This window comes from Cyanistes caeruleus, chromosome 10, assembly GCF_971803275.1.
Source record: "Cyanistes caeruleus chromosome 10, bCyaCae1.hap1.1, whole genome shotgun sequence".
Lineage (NCBI taxonomy): Eukaryota > Metazoa > Chordata > Aves > Passeriformes > Paridae > Cyanistes > Cyanistes caeruleus.
The window spans coordinates 7,045,560-7,056,218 of record NC_141710.1 but is presented as its reverse complement, the minus strand read 5'-3'; the positions used below and the strand labels follow the sequence as shown (position 1 = coordinate 7,056,218).

Genomic DNA, 10,659 nt, shown 5'->3' with positions numbered 1-10,659 from the left:
TGGCTTGGGTTTTAATTTTGTAAGAAGGCTAATGCAGGAAGGGTTAGAAGAAAATGTAAGCCCTAAATCAAATGCAATGGGCATTTTATTTGCATCTAGGAAGTGGCAGAATATGCTCAGACATCCAGAGAAATGAAGTTTTAGGGGTTCTACTTGCCTACAAAAGACCTGGATTCAGTATTACATCCCAGTTTGACAAAACACCTCAGCACAGGCTTAAAGCTAAGCCTGTGCATAACTTCCACTGAAGACAAGATAGATTTTTTAAGATGTCAATCATTAGAGAAGCTAAAGCTTTTTAGTTCAAATATCCCAATTCTTACCTGCAGACAGCAGGACTCCTGAAAGAGAACAGTTTTCTGCAGCACACCTCACTGTTTGAGGAAAACAGTTATTACAATTTTCAAACCCTGAAGTTAGGTATTTAAATCCCAAGCCAGGTACATAAATAATAAAGCTGCATGACTTTCAGACGTGCTGAGTTCCTACTGATTTTAATGAGTCCAATACATGTTCAGATCCTTTTGAAAGCAAGATTGTTTAGATACCCAGGTATGGATGAAGAATCTTGACTTTGAGATGGAAACAGCTTTTATAAGAGCCAGTTGGAGTTTTTTATTGCTCCTTTTACACAACTGACTAGGTAGTCTGAGTGATTACCAACCAGCATGTCCCACAGGAAGAGCTGCACTGTTGTTTGCAGTGGGATGGTACCCAAGGTGAAGACAGGCTGTTATCACCCACTTGATGGTGAAGTTAAAACCTGTACAATTTAAACTGAGTTTCTTCATTAAAAGCCCCTCCCCATACACTGAGATTTCCTAAAAAGATGGCAAGGAAGGCTTGAAATCTGGGAATAGTCAAGCTCTTATACACTTTAGCCAGCAAATTTCATCAGGTCATGGCCCTGCACTTCTGTTTCCAAGGTGGAAGGCCAAAGCCATCCACCACCTGTATGAAACCCTGGTTTTGAACCTCCTGAAGCTCCTGAGCCTCCTGAAGCAGCATTAACCACGAATCCATACAGCACTGGTCACCTCCAGTGCCTTCTTTGCCAATAAATTCAGTGGTGGAGGCAAAACACTGCTCAGTGCTCTGGAAAAGATTCTTCTGCAGTGTCTGAGGTAGAGCTGATGGGAGAGAGCTGCTTGCTGGCACTCACACTATTAAAATAATGCATGTAGCACAATCCATCATCCATGGTAGACATTAAGAACCCTCTAATATCAATTACCAATTAAGAGCTGACAAACAATTTTTTCTGATTAGCAGACCAGTAAAATTACAGTCTGCTGGGAAGGAAGAATCCCACCTCCTTTTCTAGACTTACTCAGTGAGCCCATTCTCAAATAAACAGAAGGAAATTCAACTGTTTAAGAGAAACCTCTGAAAAACTGGGGGGGAAAAAAATCTCCATGTGATTTTCAGATATTTGCAAATTTTTTACCTTGATTTACAAGTTCATCACGTTTCCCAGTGCCACATTGCATTTATTAGTGTAAACAACATGGTAAGAGCACAGCAAATCAACAGGGAAGAAAACAATTCATATTGCTGGCAGAGTTTAAATACCTGCTCATTACTTTCAGCAAATTGCTCATAAGGACACAGCTTTTTCCAGAAGCTGTTTATTTAAGTGCTTAATGGATATTCTTGTCACACTAGGCAAAGAAAGTCACATCAAAACCTTTGACACATCATTTGATGCTATTTTATATTTTAAGAAATTTGGCACACATCACATTACAGTGCAATGCATTATTAAGTGTCATTCCAGGATATGAGATAATCGATCAGAAAGATCCTTTGGGATCAAATGAAATTGAATAACTGACATTTTAGCATGAACAGAAGTGTAGGGTTGACTGAAGAAGTTGCCATTTGAGGGAAAAACTGTTCAGAAAAGCTTAATTATTTTTATTTCCTCTTTTTCTCTTCAAAAATATTCCTAGTAGTGCTGCATTTAGGTCTCAAATCCAAGGCCCTTCCTCTGCTCAGTGCCTGGATTTCCCACTATCTACACTGTGAGTCCTGGAAAGCCATAAACCACAAAGAAATTCCCTGTTAAGAATCTGATCATGTTACTCAGACCATTTGGCCTTGTGCTTGCATTCATTATATGAAATGGAATGTTAGGAAATGCTATGAAAGCCAGGAACAGAGGGGATTAGGGAATCTCTTTGGGTCCTTCTTTCACTTCCCACCCCCTTCCCATCTCCCTCTGTCCTGGGTCAGGCTCCTTTCCCAGATCAATCTCTGTGCACTCAAACAAAATGCAGACTGATGGAGAATGCTGCAGTAACTGAAACCCCCTTTGGAGAAAGAAAAAAAAAAAAAAGAGGAAAGAAAAGGAAGTGAAAATAAAGACAAATTGCTGTTTATCTGAAACAATACAAACCTATTCTGGCGGGTATAAACAGTAGCTGGAAAAATTGCTTTTGTGACCCAGTATATCAAACCCAGCATTTCTGTTTGGCACAGGCTTGGCTGGCTTAGTCCAGAAACCGTCCAGGCTGCAAGAAGGACAAGTCTGTCACACACATAATGGCTCAGTGCTCTATCCTGAACTAATTTATGAATACCAAGAGGACTAGATTCTGCAACTAAGGTTCAGGAAAAGGCACATTACAATACATTTTATAACTTCTTTCATTCTTTTATTTTTTTAGCTATAAATGCATCCTTTTGGTCATTTTTTCAAATATTTCGCAAGCCTGCACATTTAATCCCTGTGCAAACTGCCCATATCAAAGAGGCAGCTTTGGAGCAAGAGCAGCCAAAGAAGCACCTGTACCCTTGGGCAGAGACATATGGTACATTATATGAAAATAAAATACATACATACAAACACAAATGTCCAGTGAATTTAGCACATATTTAAAATACGTCACTTGCAGAAATTCTCAGCAGCATTTCTCCAGAATGTCTCCTGTCTCACATCCCAGAAGGCTTCCTGGATGATAAAAAACACATTTTAATAGGTGCCATTTATTTCAGTACAATGACTTGACCTTAGCTTCGCAGACAGGACAGGGATTTTTGAAACCAACTAACCTTAATTACTTTCAATTTACTAAACACATAAGCTAGCAGTAGGATGTTTAAAACTGACAAATTTAACAGCTCTCCTTTAATTATCTAAACTAAGTAGTCAACTAAGGAGATATCCTTAGACGCAAATAAATGAGTTAGGTTTATAAACCCCATAGTAGCTTGGGATTTAGCAGGACATCAATTCCTCCAGTAGGGTGTCCATTCCATGTAGCAGCTGCTGAAAACTATAACCTCAGATGTTGCATTTACCTGGCTGACCACGCAGAGGTGAGGTCAGAAAGGGTCTGGTGTAAATGAGCTGAAGGGTCGAGGAGCAATCCAGGCAGAGAAACAAACACCCACTGCAGTGCAGGTAATGCTTCTCTAGGGAAACCTCGTCCAGGTAGAGGCCAGTGATAACTGCATGGCTTTGTTCACAGTGTCTTGGCCTTGCTGGACAGTTTCTAAAACTGGAATTTCCCCTGGGAAGCAAATAGTGCCTTTTAAGTTTCCTAACAAAAGAAGCACCTTGTGCCAATTAGGCATTACACACTGGTTTTCTCCTTTGGTCTTTCTCTTAACAACATGTCTGTGAGGAAAATCAAAGGGCTTTCTTCCCATTGAGAAAGAGTAGAGAACTGCAGCATGCAAGTGACCATTCCAGAGCTCTGTTTAATATGTTCATGTCCTTAGGCACAATTATGTTAAGATATGTATTTATTTATCAGAAAGTCTATGTATTAATACAATACATAAAAGCACACTTTGACCTTCTGAGTATTTCAAGCCATAGCCAGGAATCCTCCCCTGATGACACACCCAGTCCTACATCCATATTCCTATGGATTCCTATATTCCATATACCTACTATTCAGCATCAGTCAGAATTTGGGCTGAAGAGAGAATACAGAAGCAGAGTTCTTCAGAGCTCCCACAAAAACCAGGTGCATGAGGACTCCTGAGCAGCAAGTGGTGTGGTGCTTAGGGCAGGGAGCTCACACACATCTAAAGGAATTCACAACTTTTTATAAGGTCCTATTTTCCTGCTTCTCAATTTCATCCCAAAGACACACAGTTCCCTTAAAGAGCCAGAGCAAAAGAGCAATTCAAGTCGAGCTCTTAAGCAGTGGCCACACCACGTAGCCTGTCTGAAGATTTTCCTGTACAGTTCAAAGGGCATAAAGGGGACCTTGGTTCTTTGAAGTACAGCTCCCCATGGTGTTTCTTCCCATAAAGAGCAAAACATATGCCATAAAACTTTATGATCAAGCTTACAGGAGGAATCTGGCAAAGAACCTCGGAGTGCAAGGAAAATAATTAGCTCAAACCACACCCCTAGTCCCCGTTACTTCCCATCCAAACAGCAGCAAACCCAACAGAAGTTTAAAAGCTTAATAAAAGTACAGCCAGACCACAAGACAGCCATTTCTCTTCATGCAGGTTTTTCTTTCTAAAACAAGACACTAAAAGAGCAAGGAAACAGACCTTAGTCCAACTACATCTATTTCTAATGCATGAGGAATAATCAGGGATCTAGAGGGGAAAAGGAGCAGATTCCAGTTTTGCCCAGGTGTCAGTAACATGGTATTTTTATATCTGCCTGTATGTACAGTTAAAGAAAGTGCAGTATTTCAGTGCTATTACGCAGGGTATTCAGAAACATTACATAGATTTAACTATAGCAGTAGCAACACAAGCAATCAGCCTAGCCAAGGGAAAACAGGATACCTGCTCATGGCTACTAAGACATTTACATGAGTATGTGAAACATCTGTGGTCAGGAATTGCAAAAATAACTTATTTCAACAAGAGATGTTACAGCAACACCACCCTGCAAAGTGCTTTGCTGAGAAAGTTTGGAGCTGATGAAGGCAGGCACCAATCCAACAATCTGCCTGCCCAAAGTACAGTATTAAGTTATGACAATGCTGACTTTTCCATTGAGTGAGGAACACAAAGCCAGACAGACTGGCTGGATGCTCTCACCTGAGGATGTATGTCTCTGTACTGCCTGAAAACTGAAATTCTCCTCACTGCAAGCACAGAGCAGGGTACTCTGCCTGCCTGTGCAGACTATGGCCCACTAAGCAGCAGAGGAGGCAGTTCAGGAAGTGCGGCCAAGTTAGACAAGGAATTTCAATATTTACTATTTTGGTGGGAGCAGAAAGAGGAGAACAGAAAAAATTCTCATTTTTTTCACCCCAAACATATTTTCCCAAGCTGCTTCCTGCTCTTACTTTGCATTGTGTGGAAGAGCTGACAAGGCCATTTTATGTAGAATTAAATGCATTTTTACAGAACGTGACACCCACAAAAGTTATCTCCTGTATCTCTCAATATCTTCACTCATGTTCCAGCACTGTGCCATGAGTTTTCCCCTATATGAGGATCCCTCACATGCCAGGAGACAGCTAATTGTGTGTGTGCCCTGTAGGCTCCAAGAACTGTGCCAGAACTGGGTTTGTCACTTCTGCCCAAAGGATCCCAGCTGAAATGCACAGCCTCGTGGATGAGTCCCACCTTTCCACAGCATTTTCACAACCCCTGAACTCAGAGCACTTTCTACACCAACAAGAATAAACTTAAGAAGTTGTGCTTGACCATGATGTAGCACAGTCAAGCTTTGTCCAGGCTCCCAATCTTGGGGGACAGCTGTTCTAGTCACAGGAGGAAGGAAATGATGATGGGACAGCTGCTAAGAGACCTGGGGACAAACCACACCCTGACACTTTTCAGCTGCAGAAAGCTTCCTCTTTTCTCAGGACAGTCACATCAAATGAAGAGTCACAAGATCTGCTCAGGTAATACAGGAAACCAAAATGCCTCCGTGTATGACCTGATGATCGTGAATAAGATGTCACCAGATGCTGTGAAATTCCTCACTCATGAGACAAAGAGGTGGCAGGGACAGCCCACCATAATGTGCTTTGTTCTCTGCAGTGATGAGAGCTTTTGAGACACTTTATAGAGGGACCAATAACCTGATCTCACTGCTTAGTTCAAAAACCCAAGCTTGTCCATAGAAATCCACTTTTTGCATTATATTCAGTTTTATACATGACTAAAGTCACAGAAACCCCAATGATGACTTTAATTAGCAAGGGTTATAGACACAAATGTTTGTGGGCTCAAGACCAGAGAGCACAAACATCCACATGCTCTCACACAGTTATTTCATTTTTTTAATATAATTTTTGGGTAAGAAAGAGCAATTTGCAAAGTAATACACTTACTGTGATTTGAATTTGCATAATAAAAGCATTTGCCTTTTAAAGCATATATTAATGCTTAGAAGGAAAAGTGAAGGTTCTAATATGATTCAAGATAGCTAGACACAGTTCCATTATTTTAATTTAAATTTTATTGGGTTTTGCCTTTGGTAAAGAAACACATGTTATAACTAATCACAGTTCTAATTACTGCCTGATCCTATCTTTTATTACTGCTAAAATTTCTATTAAGGGAATGAAAGAAACTAATAGGATCATTAAAAGATCAATAGGAAATATTGCTTACATAGAAGTTGCAATGTATAAACTTCAATTCAACAGACAGGATCAAAAGAATTCCTTGGAAACAGAGGATTATGAATTCATTCCACTTAGGAAAGAACACAATCTGGTTCAAAGGCTATCCACAAGAAGAATTCTTTTTAATTTCACTCCTCTGAGAGCAATAGGCAAAAAAACCCACTACAAAATTATGATTAACTTTCCACCTCCACACTTCTGATACTCTTTGTACACAGTCTGAGTATCTTTAAAGGGTATCATTAGGATCTGGAATGCACCTGACATTTGTGAATATAGACATAAGGATGTGACTCACAACTGAAAAATCATAGCCTCATAACCCAGATTCTTATTCTTAAAATGATGCTTATGTAGATCCCACTGACTATCTAGTCTATCTAAAACCTCTTCTTCACTTAGTTTTGGCAGGAAAAAAATTCTTTTACTTCAAGTCATTACTCTGCCCAAAGTGGTTAACCCAGAAGGAATGTCATACATAAAAATATTAATATGGTCATATGACAATATCAGCTTTGATGACCTTTTTACTTTGGCTGCCAGAGTGAAAAGTATAGGTGGACTGACATAACAGAAGTGAAATTACAGCAGGATAACTTTTCTCTCTACTTTTTCATTAATAATTTTGATATCTTTTAAAACCTCCAGTGTCCCAGAAAGAATAAGGAAGAAAATACAGGAAATGCATTTTAAAGCACTGTTGATGTAGATGCAGTACCTGCTCCATGATAGCAAGAAAAACAGAGTGGCAATGCAGGTGTTCAGACTTAAAACCACAAAACTTCTAGATCTGTTCAGAACATTTCTTTTACCCCAAAATAATTCTGTTTCTCTTTTCTGATTATGCAGTGAACTCTGCTATGTTCTCTTTCCTTAAAAGTCTGAAAAAAACAATTATGTCCACAGAGAGCCAGCTCAGGTCTGAACAATGTTTTCAAGGTAAAACAGTGGTGGAGATCAACTGAACCCAAAAGGTGTCAGCACTGATGCTGTAGGTCTGTCTACAGCCAATTTACAGGCTCTTCCTGGGAGTCAGGGTATTGATAAACATCTTTCTTTATTATTATTTTTTTATTTTTTTGCTTTTGCTACAAAGAATGTGACAATTCTGCTATTTGTAAAGACAGGATTAAAGGGATGCTGCAAGCTAGTACACACATATTTTATAAAAATGCAATTAAATTGAACACCGACAGAATACTTGATTTCAAGTGGGTAAAAACTGATATTAGAGTGAACTTTCTCTAATAGATGTTGCAAGTCTGTTAAAGTTTTCCATTTCCTACAAGGAACTATGAAAAAAAAGTCTCTGCTTGAAGAAGGATTAATAAAGTCAAGCACGTCCAGTGTTCTCAAATTATATAGCTTAGTAAACTTATAATAATTATATAACTTAGTAAACTAATAAAGAATATTTTAGAAAAACAAGTCATATCCATAAAAGAATGAAAAACAAGTCAAATCCATAAAGAACCAGGTCACAGCAGGCCACTTCTAAATCACAAGATCCCCAAAAGCATACACAATACACTTTGTAAGACCACAGAAAGGAAAATATCCTTGTTCTAAGTAAAATCCTTGCTGGGCAGCAAGGCACCATCAGGTGTGAGTGCAATTCACTGCCCCCAAAATATTTGTTTTATTTGTTTATGCTGTTTCCATACAGAAGCTTCTCCTCTTGACACTGCCCCTCTTTTTAAGAACCAAGCAAATTATTGGCTTCTGTCGTCAACTCTGAGACATCTGTTTTCTTCTTTTGTCACTGTATCTTTTTTCTTTTCAGGAATCATTTGCCTGAAACCACTACAAGATCTGGTATCAATCAAACCAGTGGTTTAATTTACTCCAGTAATAATTACAAGGGATTTTTGGGGGGATGGAGGAGAACAAGAGTGGGATGGACTCAATATCATGCAGCACTTCAGGCAACACCCTACTCTTCTGGTACAGCAATCTTCACCTAACGTTTCATCAATGTCTAAGCTTTCCTTCTATAATCATTGGGTTTCTAACAGCAAAGAGTGCACATATGTGTGAATGAATGCAAAATGATGGCAAGGATTGCACTTCAGCCTCTTTCTGCTTCCTGGAATTTGCAGGATCACCTTGCAGTAGCTCTTAATAGCTGTAAATAACAAATCAAAGGCACTTCATAGGATTATAAATTATATGATATGATGATTATACATTATATGATGAAAATTTGTTCATCTTTGCTTGGTTTTGTTCCACATTCAGATTACCCAGGGAGTTCCCCTGATGCAGTGACTTTCATGCATTGACAATCACTTTGCCTTTCCCTCTTTCCGGATCCCACAGGTACAAACATGGCACCAAACACTGCACTGCCATGAACTGGAACCAGTTACAGATGTTGCCCTGCAGAAGGAAGCTTCAGGCTATGGTTACATTTGTTCAACAAAAAGCTACACAAGATTGCTGAGATTAAAACTGGACATGGCACATTCCACAAGTCATCTGCACCAATGTCAGTAACAAGAGTTCTTATTTTTGAGGGATGCTCTTGCATGGGTAGCTATTTTTAGGGATTGTTTTGGGAGACTTTTAAGTTTGTGGGAATAGTGGAGACAATGTTTTTTCTAAGAGGATGATTCAATATAGTGGGTAATGTGTTTTAGCTACATAAATTCTGCATGCAGGCCCTGGATGTTTTACATGGTTTCAATGATCCATGCTGTAACAGCTTAAACAAAGACAATCACATGGGCTTAATAAAGTCAGTGGTAATAAAAAAAGAAAAGCTTGACTTTAAGAGGAAAATATTTACACTGGAAGCAATAATTATATAGTACTTTTCATCCCCAGAAGTGCTTTTTAAGTGTCATCTGGTGGTTTGCTTGAAAGACTGAGAGCCAGGATTGGATTTCTTCTCCCCACAGCCACCAGCTTGCTGTGTGGCCTAGGACTCACTGCTTAGTGTTGGATTTTCAGCAATTCCAGGTGCCCACCCATCCCATAGGGTGCCCCTGAAAAAAATCAGACCAGCAATGCTCTTGGGCCTCATTTTTTCCATTTGTAAAATGAGATTAGTTACTCAATTTTGCAAGGCTGTCATGCACATTAATCATTATTTGTAGGTTTTCTGGAGATCCTCACATCAAAGAGCACTACAATAACCCGGCTTCATTTATGGCAATGTAAGTTAATCCCCAAGCCAAGAGCTGAGGTTGCTCCCTGAGGTGGAGCAGAGCTGTCTTTAAGCATAGGAAGCAGCAAGTGGTATAACAAGTGAAGGAATGGTGTTTCCCAGTCTCTAGCAATGCTTATACCCTGCCAGCTCCATTGCATTAGCCCCTGGGAGCCACTGTAGGAAGCAGGAGGAAATGTAACCCCTTTCTCTCTTCCACTCACTCACCACCTCCAGTCTCCATCCCCCTGATCACCACAGAGCAGCAGCAGTGGATCAGGCAGCTGCTGCTTTCAGCAGTGTGCTATTCTCTTCTGGAACTACCCTGTTTGCTCCCTTGGTGCTGCTCAGACCAGCTCATGGAGCCACCTCTTTGTCTCTACCATTTGTGAGCACTGTGGGAGCTGGCCTGTTCCCCTCCACAGAATATGGGGCACCTGACAGCTCCCCAAGGCAGCAGCCTCGAGATATTAAACATAAATGCATTCAGGTGATGTCCTTCTCAGCCAGAAAAGTTCCCCTTTCCTCCCTGCCTTGCAGCAGCAGCTTGGGCTCCACTGAGTGTGCAGTACCTGCCACCTATCCCAACACATTTTTACAGGCTGCAGGAATGGTGAGAGGGCCTCTCCCTCCTGCAAAAATCAAGAGGGAGCACAAGAGTTCATCACAGCTGAGAGAGGGCACAGCAAACTGAATAGCTGCCACATGCACTGCAGATTGCCAGAGAGAGATCATCTGCTGAGAAACTGCAGCTTCTCTTCTTCAGGACCACACAAATACACAGAATTTTAAAAAAAACAACAAAAAAACCAAAAAAAAGCCACAAACAAACAAAAAAAACACACAAACAAAAAAAAAACCTGTTGAAAGATCAATGAAAGGTAAGAAAGGGTTCTTACTCAGGATCTAACTCTCCAGCACAGACTCCTTCAAGTACCTCTACTCCAC

At 40.1% G+C, this 10,659-nt stretch overlaps 1 long non-coding RNA gene across 1 annotated transcript in view; it reads right to left on the bottom strand.

Annotated features, from left to right (window-relative positions):
* Nucleotides 1–1,710: 1,710 nt before the first annotated feature.
* LOC111933226 (uncharacterized) overlaps nucleotides 1,711–10,659 on the bottom strand; it is a 144,458-nt gene continuing 135,509 nt past the window's right edge. Inside the window, exons 3-4 of the long non-coding RNA XR_015274240.1 lie at nucleotides 3,304–3,515; nucleotides 1,711–2,953 (exon numbers count right to left, since the gene is read on the bottom strand). This is a non-coding gene — a long non-coding RNA (uncharacterized LOC111933226). The remainder of the gene's footprint in view (nucleotides 2,954–3,303; nucleotides 3,516–10,659) is intronic.